This window comes from Canis lupus, chromosome 3 (genome assembly GCF_048164855.1).
Source record: "Canis lupus baileyi chromosome 3, mCanLup2.hap1, whole genome shotgun sequence".
NCBI classification, from domain to species: Eukaryota; Metazoa; Chordata; class Mammalia; order Carnivora; family Canidae; genus Canis; species Canis lupus.
Window position 1 is genome coordinate 71,436,828 of NC_132840.1, and position 18,116 is coordinate 71,454,943.

The window sequence follows — 18,116 nt, forward strand, 5'->3', positions numbered from 1 at the left end:
ATCTAGCCTGAGGGCTCAGTTGACTTTGAAAGAGCCTGGAGGCAGGTTTTGGGAGGATAGCTAGGCATTCTGTATGTTATTTTTTCAAACCCAACAACTAACTTGAAGCAGAGCCCACCTCCTCCCACCCCTACACCCCATCTCAGGGAGGCTGGAGGTGGAGCTCAGAGCTGATCACGGGATTTGCAAGGGCAGGTCATTGTGGTTAGTTGATGGACATTTGAGAATGCATTTTGTGCTGAGTCGATGGGTAAAAAATACTTCTCTATGAGCTGATTTTATTGCTGCAATGAACCTCATCTCTGTGAGTCAGAAGGTCATCCTCTGTAGCAATCATGTGACTGGGAATCAGAGAAAAGAGGAATAGACAGGCCTCCACAGAAGTAATTTTATATGCCTCTTCCACTATTCCATTAAACCCAATTGCCTAGTAGCTAACCATTTTTGAGCATTCACTACCCGCAAGTACTGTGTTAAGAGCATCATTTTATGTAATCTTCCCAACAACCCTCTAACTCAGTAATGCTTAACAGTCCAGTTTAGCAGATGGGAAGACTGAGGCCCAGAGTCATTCATGAAGTAGACAGAGCCCGGATACAACTTTAGTGTTGGTTTGATTGCCACACCCGTCCTACTCGACAAGCTCTACCACCATCTGCAATGTTTACTGGGGGTTCAGGGTACAACCCCGAGTTGCTGGTTTCTAGATGCCAGCCCCTTCTCAAGGTTGCCATACCCATCTCCTGGGAAACCCATTTCATGCTTCCCTTACTGTGAAGTTCCAGAAGCACGTTATCACCACCCAGAGCTAACACTGAGCAATTCAATGGAAATATAATGGGAGCCACCTATGCATTTTACATTTTTTAGTAGGCACATTAAAAAAAGAAGAAAAAAAGAACAGGCACCACTGTAACTCATGCTGTTTGCATGAAATATTTAAATAATCACATTATAGTGGTAGATAGGTACGCAGGAAACAAAATCCTTCAAACTGGATCAATCCATTGACTCCTACGTGATCCGTGATGTGTCCTTAATACTAGAAATGATTCATTTTTCCAATACTCATGCCACAGTACAACAATAATATCTTATGGAACACCATGGCTAAAGCGAAGTGTGGTTCAATCAAAAAAATAAAGGTGTATCTAATGCAGAAATTCTTTACATTGCTTCTGCTTTTTAATTTAAATTAAATAATATTTTAAACATTCAGTTCCTTGGCAGCATTGGCCACGTATTCAGTGCTTGATAGCTGCATGTGGCTGCTTCAGATGGCACAGGCCTAGCAAGTCACTAAAATTCCTCATCCTGGGCAAGGAGAAGAATAAATCCCTCTGGAAGGAGATCTCTGTACAGAAGAGAAGTAGAGGCTGGAATGGCATAGGGGTCCAAGGGAAAGGAAAACCACCATCAAGTTTGGAAACAGAATAATATAATGGGAATGGTGCTTTAATGAGATTAATCTGGAAGCATTGAGCAGAATGGGCTGTGGGGGAACAGATTAGAGGCAGGAAGATGACGGGGAGGGGAAGTGGTGAAGCCACGAACACGAGAGTAGCCAGAAAAGGAAAACAATATGTCTGAGAAACACGGAGAGTGACCATGAGTCAGTGGTTGGCTGCATAAGGGGAACCAAGGGAGAGGCGAGAGTTGGAAGGGCCTGAGATTTTAGCCTCAGACAATAGAAAATGATAATATCACTGACGAAACAGGGAAGTGAGGAGGGGAAGCGAACTGTGGTTGGGGGGGGGGGCGGCTAAGGGGGAGCCTACCGTGAGCTCAGTTTTGCTCCTCCTGCATCTGAGGTGAGCTCTTCAGAGGTCTCCCTCCTTGACTCTCCTCTTCCTTCCTTCTCTGTCTTTCCTTTCTTTCTTCCCATTTTTTTTTGCCTCGCTTCCCCATCCCGTTCTTCTCCTGAGGTAGATGGAGCACCTGCCATGTGCTGGAGGCCAGTGGGTTTACCAGGCACTTCCCAGGCCTGGGGAGGAATCATTGAGAAGGGGGAGTGGGTGCTCCTTCATCCAAGACAACAAAATAAATGTTGTCTCTCAAACAGCCCCTTTTGCCACTGCTGGGCATAACCATGGGCATTTGGCCTGGTGTCTGGAGTGCAGGGGGAAGCATGAAATGAGGATAAAAATCATTCGTGTTTCCTAGTGTGGGTCAGGTACACATCTTGACATTTATGAAGAGCGTTATTATTTCCCAGCAGACAGGTGTGGGAAATGAGGCATAGAGCCATGACGCGACTTACCTAAGGACACACCACTGAGACGTGGTGGGACAGGATTTCACTCCTACAGGGTGTGTGGGATACCCACTGCGAGCTAGTTGGGTGAAAAGGCCAGTCCCCTTCCCTGTGTTGTGGGCTGGTGTTCGTGTCCTCTGCAGGATCCATCTGTTGAAGCTCTCTACCCACCCCCTAGTGTGATGCTCTTTAGAGGAGGGAAGTTTCGATGAGGTCAGAAGGGTGAGACCCTCCTGATGGGATCAGTGCCCTTGTGAGAAGAGAGAGACTGAGAGATCTTGCCCTCTCCACCACAGGCACCCGGAAAAGGCCCTGTGACCGCACAGCAAGGAGGTAGCCATCTCGCTTATGCCAGGAGGTGGGTTCTCACTAGGAACTGAACCTGCCCACACTTTGATCTTGGACTCCCAGTCTCCAAATCTATGAGAAAGTAATGTCTGTTGGTTAAGCCCCCCATTTTGTTAAAGCAGCCTGAGCGGACCAAGACATCCCACATCAGGGGTGCATCGCCTCTCCAGAGCTTTCTGAAGGGGAAGCTCTTCACAGAGTGTGTGGCCCCCATGATGCCTCTGCATGGCTTTTCCTTCCACAGGTGGGGTTGGTGGCCAGCAGGCCAGGGAGCTTATGTGGGGAGCAAAGGACTGATGCCCCTCTTTCTAGGGGAGGGAGATGCAAGATGGGATGGGGTTAGGGGGATATACTCCTCAAGTAGCTTTTCTCATTGTTCATCAAGTGACTGTTCCCAGGGATCTGTTTTTCTGCTCTAAATGCTATGTTTTGATGGTGTTGTTCTAATATAGTCACCCACCTTCAAATACACACCAAGAAAAAAAAAAAAAAAAAGACCTTCAAATGAAATAGGAGCTGAGGGAAGCAATGGAGGGAGGAGAAGATGGGAAATATTGCGCTGCTCCTGTACAGCAGCTCAAGGGATTTACTCTGGGCTTTCAGAGCCAAGTGAATATTGCTTATTCATGTGCAATCTAATCCTCCACACGGCCCAGAGGCTGAGGGCAGCAGGGATGACCTGGATGCAGAGGGGAGAGGAGGGGCTGGTGGATCTGTCCCTGAACATGAGCACTGTGGGTCGGAACAGGTGTTGCGTGCTCTGGGAGGGCCAGGGTTGGAAGAAGTCGTCCCTTGCATGGCTTGCATGGGTGCAGGGGTGATGTCAGAAGGAAGTATGGGCTGGAGGTGGGATTGGTGATCAGATACAGGTTCCGAGGGACTGGTGCAGTGTGTGGCTCCAATGTCCAGGGGGATGGAATTGCCAGGCACCCCGCAACAGTGCCCCCCCACCAAGGACAGCGGAACCACAGATTGATGCACACTCCCAGGCAGAGAATGTCTTAATAACCCACTCAGTGGGTGATGGATCATCAGAGGAGGAGCAGCAGAGCTACGGCTTGGCCACCCCGAAGCTCTGACTTGATAACATGTGATAATTCACTTAGGGGCCCCAGGAAGAAGATTTCCCAACTGTGGCTAACCAGTGTTGAAGACCTGAAAACAGCCACTTGGGACTGCTTTTATGTTCAGCTGTCGGCTTAGAAGCAAATGTCTAAGAGAACCTGGACACGGATCAAACAAATGTGCTGGGAACCGCATGCAATGCACAGATCTGCTATTATACCCTGCTGAGGGCCTGTGTGCCCGGCCTGCTCCCCTCCAGCCACCCGGGAAGAGGGAATCAGAGCAGGGAGGATCTCTCTGAAATATTTGATAGGGCTCCTCCTGCATCTGGCCTGGGCCTGGGGGACAGTTCTAGCATAGAGACATCATGAGCGGTAGGCAGTCATCTTTGTAGTGACTTGAGTGGATAAGGTAAAAGTGGCCCTTTCTTGACCAGTGGAAACAAAAGGGCAGAGGCCTGCTCTCTGGCCACAGGGGCCTTTGACAGTCTAGGTGTGGGGAGCCAGGGTACCCGCACCAGAGACCCCTGTTTTCCATGGGGAAAGGAAGGGATCCCTAGAGCCGCCACACAGAAGAAAAGAAGAGAAGACATCTTGCCAATCCATCCATCTGTCCTTCCTTTTCTCTGCCTCCTGCCAACAAAATAACCTACAGTAGTCTTGTTGAAACCAAACACTGAGTTCACTTGGTGGTGGGGGTGGCATAGGGCTGGGATCCTGTGGAATCCTTTAACAGCACAAGTATAAGAAGAAGAATAGGAACACCAGCAGATGCCATTATGTCTGCCATGCACCAGGCATTGTGCTAAATGCTTTGAGAACAGTCACCTCCTCCTCCGTGAGCTCCTAGTGTTGACATAGACCTCCTCTGACTCACTAATACTTGTAACCACATTCCCTCGGACTGAAGTATCTGGGGACTCTTGCCAAAAATGAACCCAGGTGATCTCTGAGCAGGTGTGTTACCTTGGGTTGGCTTCAGATGAATTATTACTCTGTTGCTACCATTATTAGCTGGCTCATGGCAGGTGGGGAAGAGAAGCAATAAAACAACTGAACAAGGTGAAAGGTGACAAGATACCTGACCAAGAGTTTCGGTACCGCAGCCACACCATGTAGTTCATAAACAGTAGCTTGTCCTGATGGAGGTTTTCTAGGGTGGCAGAAGGACAAAAGGGAGGTAAAACATCTCAGCTTCCACTTTACATATGGAACAGCTGAGGGTGAGAGGGATAGAGTGGTTGTTCCAGAGTCGTGTAGCAAATGAGTTACAGAGTCAAGATTTGGACCCATGTCCACCTGCGACCACAGCCATGCACGTCTCCTGCTAGACCAAATCCTAACTCAGAAGACGGCATCCACAACATCCAGACCAACAGAGTCCACACTTTATGAGAGATATTGCATTGGGGATGAGTAAGAATAGGAAAGGGGTTTATTGCTGTAATGGAAAGCACCTTTAGAGTTTTGGAGGGTCACTTCCTAAACCAGGTGCTCTTGTCTTTGGATAAAAGTTATAGCTAGGGCAGCCCTGGTGGCTCAGCGGTTTAGCGCCACCTTCAGCCTGGGGTGTGATCCTGGAGACCTGGGATCGAGTCCCACGTTGGGTTCCCTGCATGGAGCCTACTTCTCTCTCTCTCTCTCTCTGCCATGAATAAATAAATAAAATCTTAAAAAAAAAGTTATAGCTATAGCCTCTCAGAGGTAGAAGGGATGCTGGAGGAGATGCCTGATTTCATCCTCTCTTTCTATAGAAGGAAAAGAGGCCCAGACAGAGGAACAGGGTTGTTCAAGGTCACACAGCTAGTAGAAGACATGGTTGAGTCTAGAATTGAGTTTTGACTCTTAGCCTATGCCCCTCCACTGTTTCATGAACATTCTTACATCTTTGGGTTCTTCCCACCATGAAGGACACATGGCAACTCACCCTAGTCTTACTTAGTCTAAAGATGAAACTTTCACGACATATTTTTCTACTCACTCCCTACCTCATCCCCTCCTCCCACCCAGCTAACTGGACAGATGGTTTAGAATCAGCACAATCTACCTGAGGCCAGGAAGGGGGCACCCATTTTCTCAATGCTTAGATTGGGAAGATATTGGTGTTGGTTTTAAAGAAACGTATCCTAAAGATTTACATAAAAGTCTAGTAACAAAGATAGTGTGCTACAGATGAAAAGGTAGACCAGATACACCACCCACCTGAACATAGTACAGGCTAGAATCAGGCCCCCACACATATTGGGCCACCTATTTATGATAAAGAGAACTCTGTAGTATTGTGGGGGAAAAGATGATCTTTTTCCATTAAGTGGTGCTACGTAAACTGGATATCTTTATTGGGAAAAAAAAAAAGAAATTTTAATCCCTGACTTATGCCAAACAGATACATTTTAGTTTCAAATGAAAAAGGCAAAGTGATAAAAGCTTTTAGAAAAAAGAACTCAAACCATTGGAAGATATCTTCAGGACCCAGGCTAGATAAGATTTCTTAGGACATAAAAACCCTAAGCATAAGGGGAAAACATTGATTAATTGAACTACATTAAAATTAATTACTTCAATTAATCAAAAACACAAGTTAAGAAAGCAAAAGGGCAAGCCACAGAGTTGGAGAAGATATTTGCAAAACATATATCCATCAAAGGACTTACATCCGGAATATGTGGAGAGCCGTACAAATCAATCAGAAAAAGGCAGACAATTCAATAAGAAAATGGGCAAAAGACTTGAAATGGCCTTTCTCCAAAGAATATCTCCAAGATCTCCAAGCCATTTGGGTGGCTCAGCGGTTGAGCGTCTACCTTTGGTTCAGGTTGTGATCCTGGAGTCTTGGGATTGAGTCCTGCATCAGGCTCCCCATGGGGAGCCTACTTCTCCCTCTGCCTACGTCTCTGCTCTGCCTCTCTCTCTCTCTCTCTCTCTCTCTCTGTGTCTCATGAATAAATAAAATCTTAAAAAAAAAAAAAAGAAGATCTTCCAGGGACCAATAAACATATAAAAAGGTGTTCAACTCTGGTAATCAGGGGCACATCCATTCAAATCACAGTGAAATATCACCACATTTTCAGCAGAATGGTGAGAATAAAACGGACAATACCAAGTATTGGGGAGGATGGGGAGCATTCAGAACTGTCAAACGCTACTGGTAGGAGAGTGAATTGAAACAACCACTTGGGAAAAGAGTTTGGCAGTACTCACATACGGATGTCATGGCTAGCTTAGACGTGTGTGCATTTACCAAAAGACACACACGTGATGTCCCGAACAGCACGTTAGTTAGGAGCTAAGTGCTGAAACCCATCCAGCTAGCTATCAACAATGGAATGGACAAATAAACCGAGTATATGCACACTCTGGGGGTACTACATAGACGGGAGAGAATGAATGGGAGCCAATGAGAGGCATGAATGCATCTCACAAATACAATGGTGAAGAAAAGAAACCAGACCCAAGAGAGGACCTGCCGTATGATGCCATTTACATGAGAGTCAGAGCCGGTAACGCTAGCCTACAGTGTGACAAGTCAGGTTGGTGGTCACCCCTACCGGGGATAGTGAGTAGGGAGCGGTTGGATGGGGAGCCTCTAGGGGAGGTGGGAGTAGAAACGTTCTGCTCCTTGGTCTAGTTTGCAAACACATGGATGTGTGCATTTGGCGAAGAGGCACTGTTAAACTACAACCAAACATCTTCAGTTTTTTTTTTTTTTCTCTTCTAAAGTGGAGAAAAGCGAGGAGGGAGAGAAGCCACGTCTGTCTGTACATGGTTCAGGCCTGCCACCATGCCAGGCTGTCAGGTGAGAACCCAGGTAATCCTCCCAACCCCCCTAGGACGTGGTGGGAACGTCGGTTTTGCAGATGGGAACACAGAGACACAGAGAGAGGAATTGTCCAAGGCCATGCCATTAGCAAGTGCTAGCACCACATTTCACTTAGGCTTGGCATCCGCGTTTGTCCGGAGCTCCTTCTTCTTTCCTCTGCATGGTGGTGCTTTCAGGGAACGAGCACTCGTGTTGGAGCCCGGGAGTCTGGATTTGAATCCTAGCGGTCACTCCCCTAGTGTATGACCTTGGGAGAAACCACCCAATTTGGCCGGTTCCTGATGTTCCCATCTGGGGTTTGGGGAGCTGGGGCTGGGGAGGGGTTGGTAGGGGGAGAAGGTGATGCTGGTGCAGGGCGGTGGTGGTGATCACAAAAGCACTAAGGGAGCCCAGGACCAAGCAGGTGCAGAGTACATGCTGCTTCGCCTAGAGCCAGGCTGGGCATTCCTGCCCTTCCCAGCAGGGCTGTGGAGCTGCAAGCAAAATCCTCCAGGCCCCTCTCCCTGGTGTCACTGTTCTAGTGAAATCAGACGAAAATGATCATCAAGAGCAAGTTTGGTGGAAGAAAGGAGCAATGTTCAGCCTGAGGGCGTGCGTGAAAAGTGGGCAAAAGGCTCTGCTTTGGTGTTGGGGGAGTTTACAGGCGGAACTTATGTAAACACGTTTTCCATTTACGGTTCTGACACCAGCTGGCAGAGCTGAGGCCATTTTCTCCCCTTGAGTTCTCTCCTTGAAGGAGAGGGTGGGACCGTGGAGAAAGAACCCCCCAAACCCACTAGAATCACTTTCTTAAACACAGGGGATCCAGCAACCTCCTTCCACGGCAGAAATGAGTTCAATTCTTTTTTTCAAATTTTTTTTAAAATCCTCTAAGAATAGTCAGGAAAATGGATGGAAGGTAAATAGCAGCTGTATTTGCTCAACATTATGTCACCTGTCCCCAGGTTTCCTGTGTCTGCTGAGGAATTGGGGGCTTTGGGGTGGGCGGGGGTGGGGACGTGAGTTTAGGTGGTGCCCTTCAGGGCAGGACATGCAGATGGGATTTTATATGAACTTATTATGGTCATGGTCACGTTCTATACGTGAGGCACATGAAAAGAGGTGCCAGTTTCTCGCCTGGCCAAGGTAAACGTGGAAGAGCCGTCCTTCACGTCCACGGCTGAAAACCGGCTCTTCTCCTTGTAAAGGCTCGGACATCACGATGGGGCGGGTGGAGGCAGGTGAGGGCAGGTGAGGTTTAGCAGGGGGGCCTGCGGGGCCCTGAGTCGGAAGCCAGCCCACTGCCTGACTGCCCCCACCCCACCCCCACCCCCCCCGAAGCTCACCAAAGTCTTCATTTCTCTGTTGCTAAATTGCACACATTGATCTGATGTGTACAAAGTTGCAAAGCAAGTTGGCAGGAGCACTGGAGTGTATCAGGTCTACTAGGGAATAAATATACTTGGGTTTTTAGTTTAAATGTGTTGAGAGTGAGGGAATGGCTTGACAGCCACGGGGAGCCCAGGCGTCTGTTCCCCACCAAACAAGTCCCTTTGTAAGTTGGGGCCTGTCAGTCAACACTGCCCCATGGGTACTTGCCCCTGGGGACAGATGTCCCGGCCCACGCTGCTGGCCTGCCACTGTGCAGAAGAAGTGTGAGCAGGGAGGAGGCCGAGGTGGTTGGCCGTTGGGAAGGCAGGCTTTGAAACACTGCTTTGACCTCTCCCCGATGGAGGTCTGATCCCCAGTGCGTGAGCCTTTCCAAGGGAGAAGGGGAGGGGCGTGTGGGCCTCAGGACAGACCCCGGCCCCAGCTCCGGGCTCTTCACCCCACAGCAACCTGGGGACGGCCCGTCTGCCCTGCTACCTTTTCTAATATTAATATCTTGATTAATTCTAGACCAACTGTTCTTTTTTTTTTTTTTTTCCTTCTTATTTCCTAGGCTTTGCCAACCACCTACTCCTCTCGGAGAGTGACTTTGATTGAAGTTTGAAGTTTTCAGGTTCAGCTGTTTTCTAGTTACTTGTTATTAGAAAATGTAGCAATTTCCCCCCAGTAAAGAGGAAAGAGCCCTTCCTCCCTCCCCTCTTCTTCTCCCCCTCCCCCTGGCACCCCCCCCCCACATTTCCTGGTGTGTCATCACTTAAAAAAGGCCTGCGTGATATAGTTATTCATTCTTCTCCATCCTTCTCTCCCCTCGATCTTGGGCTGAGGCCAAAACTTGGGGGAAACAAAGAAGCGGTCATCCGAATAGTCTCCTTCCAAGCCTGAGTGTTTTATTTGTGTGACCGTGGCCCTCCAGGGTGGGGGGGGCACTAGTGGGGAGGTAAGGGGTCGCCGGGGGTGCGCTCAGCCGCCTCCGCTGCACGGGCCGCCCCGTAACCCGTGGCCCCGCACCGAGTGGCCATGAAAGGCCCCCTTGTGCTGGAAGCAGTCCGTCCAGAGGGAGCCTCCTTGGAAGGTAATTGCCTCCTCCCAGGGTCGGCCTGGCTGAAATTTATAGCTTTGCTCAATACGGCGATTGTGTGGCTCCTCGGGCAGCCACGGGGGTGGATTAGTGCCGGGGCACCGGGAGCCCAGGCAGGGCTGGCCCCCAGCCAGAGAGGTCAATGCCCGCCTCCCCCACCCCAGCTCCCACCTTCCAGGCTGTGCCTGGTTTCCGAAGGAGGCTCCAGCGACCTGCACATGCTGGGAAGCTCGGCTCCGGAGGCTGCTCCAGAGATGAGGAGGCCTCAAAGGGAGCACTTGCCTAGAAGGGATGGGTGCAACATGCTGTTCGCTGGAAGAGAGCGGGGTGCTCTCTCCCAGATCAGCTCCACATCACGGAGAGGTCAAGCCAGAGGTTATTCCCAACCTACTGATACCGGGGCTCTCTGCTGCTGATTTATTTTACTGCCATTCACACACACACACACACACACACATACACACACGCCAGCAACTCAAAGGCATAATGAAAAAATGATTGGTTTCAGAAAGCTGGGGAGGTCAGAACACAGGCCCGAAGCCTGGAGTTTGCCTGCAGGGTGCACAGAAGCCCAGGTGACCACCACCCCCCCCACCCCGACTGTTGCCCGGCCTTCCTCCTTCCTCCACCATCGCTCTGGTCTTCTGAGAGCAGAGCTGAAGCCACCAGGTGCTGCCTGGAGCAGGCAGCTGAAAGCCTGGTGGCTGGGGCTGGGCTGGGGGAGGTGAGGTGCTGGGGAAGGTGAGGTGCGGGCCCAGGACTGCCACAGGCTTGGGTGGGAGGCCCAGGGAAGGAGCGCTGGTGGGGGGGAGGGAGACAAGGTCCGAGGCTGACCCCCAGAGGGGAAGACTCACTTTAGGTGTAGGGAAGGATGGAAGGCCCCATCCCAGCTCCAGGGGGCCTGCCTCAGAGTGGCCCCCTTGCATGGGGGTGGGGAGAGGCCCCCAGAGGGAGCCCAACCAGTTCAGAGGAGCTCTGGGGGCCCAGAGCTGGCAGGAGCTCAGCCCCTGGTAGGTCTTGCCATTATCAACACATATTTGTCTCCGGACACAATGAGGCTCAAATTAACCAGTCCTGTCTCAAAATTAAAAAGGAAAAACTATAAGCGTTCCCACCGATTCCTGAGTTCTGCTCCGAGCGGCTCAGCTCCCCCAAGGGGAAGTCACAGGGCATTCCCGTCTGGGGGTTCAGGCAGAGGTGGCCTGTACTTGTAAATGCTGTTTCCTGTGGCTGATTTGGGTGTTGTAAGGGGTATATTTGTTAAATTCTAGTCGATTTCCAAGGGGCCCTGTGTTTACTCCATTAGGAAACCAGATAGAGCTAATCAATGCTAGAAGGACTCTAGTTAACTCCTGAGGGAAGGCAAATATAAACAGCAGCATTCAAATCGATGTAAAATGACCCCCACCCCCCGCATTTGGTTAGGGTGGCTGCCAGCAGGCCTGTGCGGCAAGCTCCGGCTGTCAGGGGAGGCAGGCTCTGTCCTCCTTGGAGGGCAGGACTGAACGGGGGACCCCCTGGCCATCAGGGTCCAGCTGCATTCTGGCTGGGTTCAGGTTCCACAGAAGCCGTGGCCTTGGGCAAACTAGGGGCCCTCCCTGGCCCTCAGTCTCTTCATCAGAAAGGCACTCCCTAACATTGAAATGCACTTCTGGTTCATCAGAGGCTTTGAGTATCTTCCTTGATACTCCCCACCTTCTCAGGTGGATATCATTTCACTATTTCCACTCCGCAGATAAAGGAAATGCAATTCAGAGAAATTAAAGGACTTCACTTGGGCCTTAGGCAGGGAGAACAGGAGGGTCTTAAATCCAAGTCTTGTGACCTCAGGTCCCATATGCTTTCCTCTAGGCCCTACCATTCTGTGAAGAACTTCACATAATATTACCTCGGACGATCCATGTAAGCCTGCGAGATAGTTGCTATTGCTACTACCTGTTTACCAATTAAGAAGTAAAATCCCCAGGTTCAGAAAAGAGACCGATCCAAGGTCACATAGATTGTCCGAGTTCCCATCCCTGCTTGCGCAGATCATTATACCTCCCATACCACCATGGTCACAAATTAAGGTCCAGTGCCACTGGATGGAAGGACAGTAAGAAGGAGACATGGAGAGGCTGGGCCTGGGGTGGCCCCAAGGGGAGCCACACTCTCTCCATGCTTTGCTGCTGCCCCACGCTGCCCTCTCCAGCTGAGGAATATCCTTTTCTGGTCTGGAGACAGCCCCACGGGAACAGCAACTGTCCCTTTAGGGCCATCTGCAGAGATGGTTGTGGAGCATCCCAACCAGCATCCTGGAACCCTGGCTGGGCGTCGGATCTGTGGCTCTGTGACCTTGATTAGCTCCCCCAGGCTGAGATGACTTATTTTGCCAGCGGTCAAAGATTGCTCCTGAGGGTGAGTTCACCGTACAGTAAAACTCTGACTGTTATTCCAGCTACTTCTGAGCTTGAGTCCCTTATCTGTGCGGTGGTGGCTAGTTGGATCCAAGTCTCAGGGGGGAGACACTCCCAAGATTAAGGAGAGAACATTTCTCTCCCTCCTTTGGAAAGGGGGGCAGTCAATAGGTATCTCCTTCTCCAACATCATTTCTTTCTGTTCATTTTATACCTTGCATAGGGACACCGGAAGAGTTAGCTAGGGCTCTCTGACTATTATTAATAGTGATTTATTTTTTTAAAGATTTTATTTATTTATTTGAGAGAGAGAGAGAGAGAGAGCAAGCAGGGGAAGGGGCAGAGGAGAGGGAGAAGCAGACTCCCCTCTGAGCACAGAGCCGGACATGGGGCTCGATCCCAAGACCTCGAGATCATGACCTGAGCCAAAGGCAGATGCTTAACTGACTGAGCCACCCAGGTACCCTGATTTCTTACTTCTGTAGGTTGTTGCACATGTAGTTTATAGACAGCCTTCCCCCCAACCCCAACGATATCCATCTACTCCTCAGAATCAGTGTGGGGTATGAGATCATTTTAATTCCTGTCCTACAGATGGAGAAGTCCAGACTTAGAAAGTCCAAGTGACTTGTCCGAGGTCATGAACTAGAAAGATGCAGAGTAGAATCTTCCCAGCCCTTAGTCCAGAGCTTTGCTTCCTCAAACTGTCCTTTGGAACCCTTTAAAGGTGTCCTGGGGATCTGCCTCCTTTTTGTAAAAGCACCAGCTGTGGCCTGAGAGGTAATAGGTCTTAGGGAATGCAGGAGGCACTGGGGTTATTCCCGGGATGTAGGGCAAAGCTTCTCACACAGGAGGCTCCTGTCCATGTTTGATGTATAAATGAATGAATGAATAATTAAATAACCAGATCTCCGCTTTCCCAATTTCTAGTCGAACACGCCTCCCAGTACACCTCTCTCATCCTGCACGTTCATTGATCAGAAAATCTAAAAATCAGTTTTCAGCCTTCAGAGGGCCCTTTGCCCAGAGAAGACATAGCAGCAGTTTGGGAGCAGGGAGGAGAGATTTTCCAGGTGAAGAAATCGAGGCAGGGCTGGGCTTGGTGCACAGGGAGCTGCCCTTGAAGCCTGATGACCCTGACTTCCTGATCCCTGGGGAGGAGGAGGCCAGAGCCAGCCCCATCCTTCCTGCAGGGCCTGGTGGACACGTCGCCTTTGGCGTCCAGCCAGCGCCCATGCTTCAGAACAGAGGACCACTAAGCAGGAAATGTGGCTGCCTCGTTCAAAACCCCTCCTGAATTTCATTTGTGACAAACCACTCTTCATAAACCCCCGAAATGCCCAGCGTCACCAGGGTGAGGCAAGCAATGCTGCGGAGAGGGGAAAAACAATTAGAAATACAATTAACGTTATAAAAGCCGGTCATAAATATTTGAGTTCTCTCTCCGGAGAGGAGGGACAAGATGACAGCTCACAATTCCTTGTATTGACAAAAGAGGAAACAGTCCATGAAACTGGTCATTTGCCTGGGTATTTTTATCTATCAGATCCAAGAGTCGGAACAAGGGAAGCATGAATGATTGGATTAGCTGCCCGGCCTTTATGTGCTTTTGCAGCATCAGCAATATGCAATTACTGCAGCCCTCAGACAGACGTGGGCATGTACACACAGACACACACGCAGGCCGATGTGGGGTGGACACACTCCCGTGCAGTTGGGCAGACGTGACCCCAGGTTTACATGCTGCCATCCGGCAAGACAGAAGGCCAGATGTAGAGCCCTTCCTCTGCACTCCTGGAGAAGTACGATGGAGCCCAAGGCATCAGATAACATCTCGTCTCCCTCTCAAGGGCCCAATCCCCTCATGATGCCCTTTGAGTAGGTACCCTTTGCGCCTTGGCCCTTTCCTTCCAAGTGCCCATTTGGTTGTTCCTTGGGTGGTCTTGGCTCTGCAACATGCTGGATGCGGCGAGGCCTGTTCATTTGGCAGCCCCAGCCCCTCCAGTGTCTCGGCTCGCCCTTCCCATTCTCTGCAACTCCCTGCTGCCTCCACGCCTCTGGTGGGACTGGTGTGCAGTAAGCAGGGCAGAGACTTAGCATGGGAATTGCAAGAGCCCTGTGCCTTTTGGGACAAAGGTCCCCCCTTTGCAGGCATATGCAGCCACCTGGAACCTACGCCCACCAGCAGGAAGCACAGCTCCCTTTGCTGGGGGCACCGTGCCAGTGTGGCAGATGGGCATGTGTGTCAGCTGCCAAGGGACCTCAGATAGGATCCAAATAGGTCTGCATTTTTGGAGGGCAGGACATTCTCTCCTTTGCTCCCCTTCTCAATTGCAGGACCAGCTGATGAAACCATCTCTCTACGTGAGGCCTTGGTTCCCGTGTGCATGCATTTCACGTACCCCCATTCTTGGCGCAACTAATGGGGAGTGTGAGAAGATGGATGGGGCCTGCTCGCCTCTTCCAGGCTTCGTGTATACCTACGTCTATTCTGAAGATGGGCACCTCTGTACTGAGAAGCACGAGATCCCCAGATCTGCTTGCTGGGGCGTCGCTTTGGCTTCTCTAACAGTTGATTGCACAGTGTCAGCTTGATTACCCAAAAGTGGTGGGATGCCCACTGCCTCATGGGCAGCTCCTCCTTTGCTGGACAATTTTATTCTGTAATACAAAATCTACATCCAGATTAATTCCAGCTCTGCCCTGAAGCAACCGAGAACAGATCTGTCTTCTCTTCCTGTATGACAGCTCTTCAAATATTTTAAACCAATGCTCACATCCCAGAAGAGCCTTTACTTCTCTAGGCTAAGTATTTCCTGTCCCTTCAATTCCTATAGTCATACCTTGAGTGACATAGGACCCAGATTGCTTGTTAGGATTGTGTAGTGGAGTCTTAAAAAAAAAAAAAAAAAAAAAGGTGCTGAATGCAGACACACCTGAGACTGAGTGAGTCGCCTTCGTCCAGTGGGGCGGACCAAATGGAAGCCTGGTGTTCCCAGTCGTAGCTGCTATCTGCTGCATCTCTTCACCCACATGTTTGGATTAAATAGCATTTACGGGACTGTAACGATGTGATAAGGGATCTATCCTTATTAAAAATGGATATTATTTTAAGAATGAAAAAACAGATGCGACCTAGCTTCTGTTGGGTCATACAGCGAGTCTCTGACAGAGCAAGGGTATGAACTTACTATGGCTTTCGGCTGATTCCAAGTCAAGCAGGCTTTCATGACTAGAGATTGAGCAGGATACTGGAAATGCATGTGATGTGCATAGGTAAGCCTGTATGTTCGTGGTGTAAGGCTATCCAACAGCTCTCAACAGACCACGCCTAGAGAGGGGGTGTGGGCACGGGCAGGTGTGATGGAAGGGGGAATTCCACTCTCTGCTCTCTGCATTCTTTTATTGTTTGAATGTTCTTAAGAATACAACATATCTAAGTAATTCCCATGTATTTGAAATGCAAATAAGATGCTTATGATTTAGACCGTAGCTGTAAATCGGATAAAATTCAATGGGTGAGCTAAAATATACTCAAGAATAAAGAAAAGCCCCCAGTGTGAGAGGCGGTATGGCCTGGTGGCCAAGACCATGGCCACTTAGAGATCTGAGGCCTAGATGCCAGTCTTGGAGCTACACTTTGCTTGCTTGACCTTGGACAAATCCATCGTTCTACTCCTTTATTTACGCATCTGTAAAATGGTAATACTAATTTTTAGTACATATCTTCTAGGTTATGTTTGTCAAGAATAATGAGCTCTTGGATTTTTTTTTTGATTGAAGTATAATTTACATCAGTGTAATGAACCCTTTCTAGCATAGATTTATGAGTTTTGACAAATGCATAAGACCACGAAACCACTCCCACAATAAAGATATAGAACAATTCCATCAAACTCCCCCCCCCCACCACCAAATTCCCTTGCGTCCTTTGTCATTTGCCCACCTGCAGCCCCTGGCAACCACTGATCTGTCTTTTGTCCTTATAGTTTGCCTTTCCCAGAATATCTTATAAATATAATTATATAGTATATAGCCTTTTGAGTCTGGCTTCTTCACTTAGCATAATATATTTGAGATTCATCCCCATTGTTCAGTAATTCATTCTTTTTTTATTGCTGAGTGAGATTCCATTGCACATGAACTACAGTTTTGTATACCTATTCACTAGAGAAAGAACATTGGGGTTGTTTCCAGTTTGGGTGATTATGAATAAAGTTTCTATAAACAGTCACACACAGGTTTTGTGTGCGCATAAGTTCTTTTTGTATGGTGAATACTTAGACTGGAATTACTAGGTCATATGACAAGTACATATTTAACTTTATAGGAAACCGCCAAACTGTTTTCCAAAATGGCTAGATCGTGTTGCATTCTCACCCACAAAAATAGAGTTCCGGGTGTCCCACATCCTCCCCAGCACTTGGTATTGCCAGGTATTCATTTATTTATTTCTAATTTCAGCCACTCTAATAGGTCTTCGGTGGTATCTGATTGTATTGTGATTTGTATTTCTCCAATGACTAAAAATATTGAATGTCTTTTCATGGGATTGTCTGCCATCTGTGTATCTTTTTTGGTGCAATGTCTGTTGCTCTCTTTTTTTTTTTTAATGGATGATTTGTTTTCTTATTGTTGAGTTTTAAATGTTCTTTATGTATTCTAGATTGAAGTCCTGTGTCAGATATGTGTTTTGGAAATATTTTCTCCTAGTCTGTGTCTTGTCTTTTAAGTGTTTTGATAGTGCCTTTGAAAGATAAGTTTTTAGTGTTGATAAAATCCAGTTTGTCAATTTTTTCTTTTGTGCATAACAATGTTGGTGTTACCTAAAGCCCAAAGACTTTTCTTTCATATTTCCTTCTAAAGGTTTTGTAGTTGCAGATTTTGCATTTAGGTCTCTGTTCCTTTTGGGTTGCATTTTATATACGGTGTGAGGTTAGATTGAGGGAGGCCTCTCATGTGATGGATGCTGCTGGACTTCTCTGATCCTCCATCTTCTGGTCAGCCAGGTGGTTTGTATTCTTTAAAGACCTTTCACATAATGCCTGTGCTAATATTTACATCCCTGCTTAACTAGGCAGGGCATTGGCAACCCAAGAGCTGCACTTCAGGTATTTGAATGCCCTGGGCATTTCTTAGGCTCAAGTAGGATGGAGTTAGTCTTTCTGAGCTACTCAGTAGCTATTTCCCACCATATCACAAAACATGCTTCATGTGTGCAGGCTGCCGGGGGTTGGGAGATGTCTAGTGAAAGATATGCTGGGTCTAGCCCGGTCCTAGATAACTCATGGGTTCTAGTCTTGATGTTTGGTTGGTCATGGTGTTTACTGGCCTGGGGCAGGAGAATTCAGCTGTCCTGGGCCTTGCACTCTTGGTTATGACCATCTGAAGAGAGCTGCCTATCAACCGACATTGACGTTCTGAGAGGTGGATGGTGGGGAGGGGAGTTGAATGTAGTCAGGTCTCTAAGAAAATGTGTGCCAGTGGAGTAAACACAAGAGTCTCTTAGCAATAGCCAGTTTTCCCTCTCCCCCTTGCTGATGATTGTAAAGACTGACAGCAGTCCTACAGCACCTGAAAAATGCCTGTGGTCTACTGTGCCCTCTGTTCTGTCCACTTTTCTCACCAGGTTGTCCCTTTCCCTTCCTGTGTGCCAATATCTCAAGCAGGAAAACAGAGGAGATGAACAAAGTAGTTCAGGCAAAGCTTTGAGGCTTTGAAGTGTGAACTCAGCAAGGGCTCCAGATGTTCGTGTTTCTACCCAAGGCACCAAAACAAGATTTAGATG

General features: G+C 48.6%; 1 long non-coding RNA gene across 4 annotated transcripts in view; it reads left to right on the forward strand.

The window, feature by feature from the left end:
* Nucleotides 1-18,116, forward strand: part of LOC140631014 (uncharacterized) — a 149,581-nt gene that overhangs the window by 38,892 nt on the left and 92,573 nt on the right. The window contains exons 3-5 of one of the 4 annotated variants that reach the window (XR_012028681.1): nt 7,387-7,462; nt 9,408-9,467; nt 14,666-17,123. This is a non-coding gene — a long non-coding RNA (uncharacterized lncRNA). Of the gene's footprint in view, nt 1-7,386; nt 7,475-9,407; nt 9,731-14,665; nt 17,124-18,116 lie in introns of those variants that run through there. The other 3 variants (XR_012028682.1, XR_012028680.1, XR_012028683.1) reach the window with 3 other exon arrangements.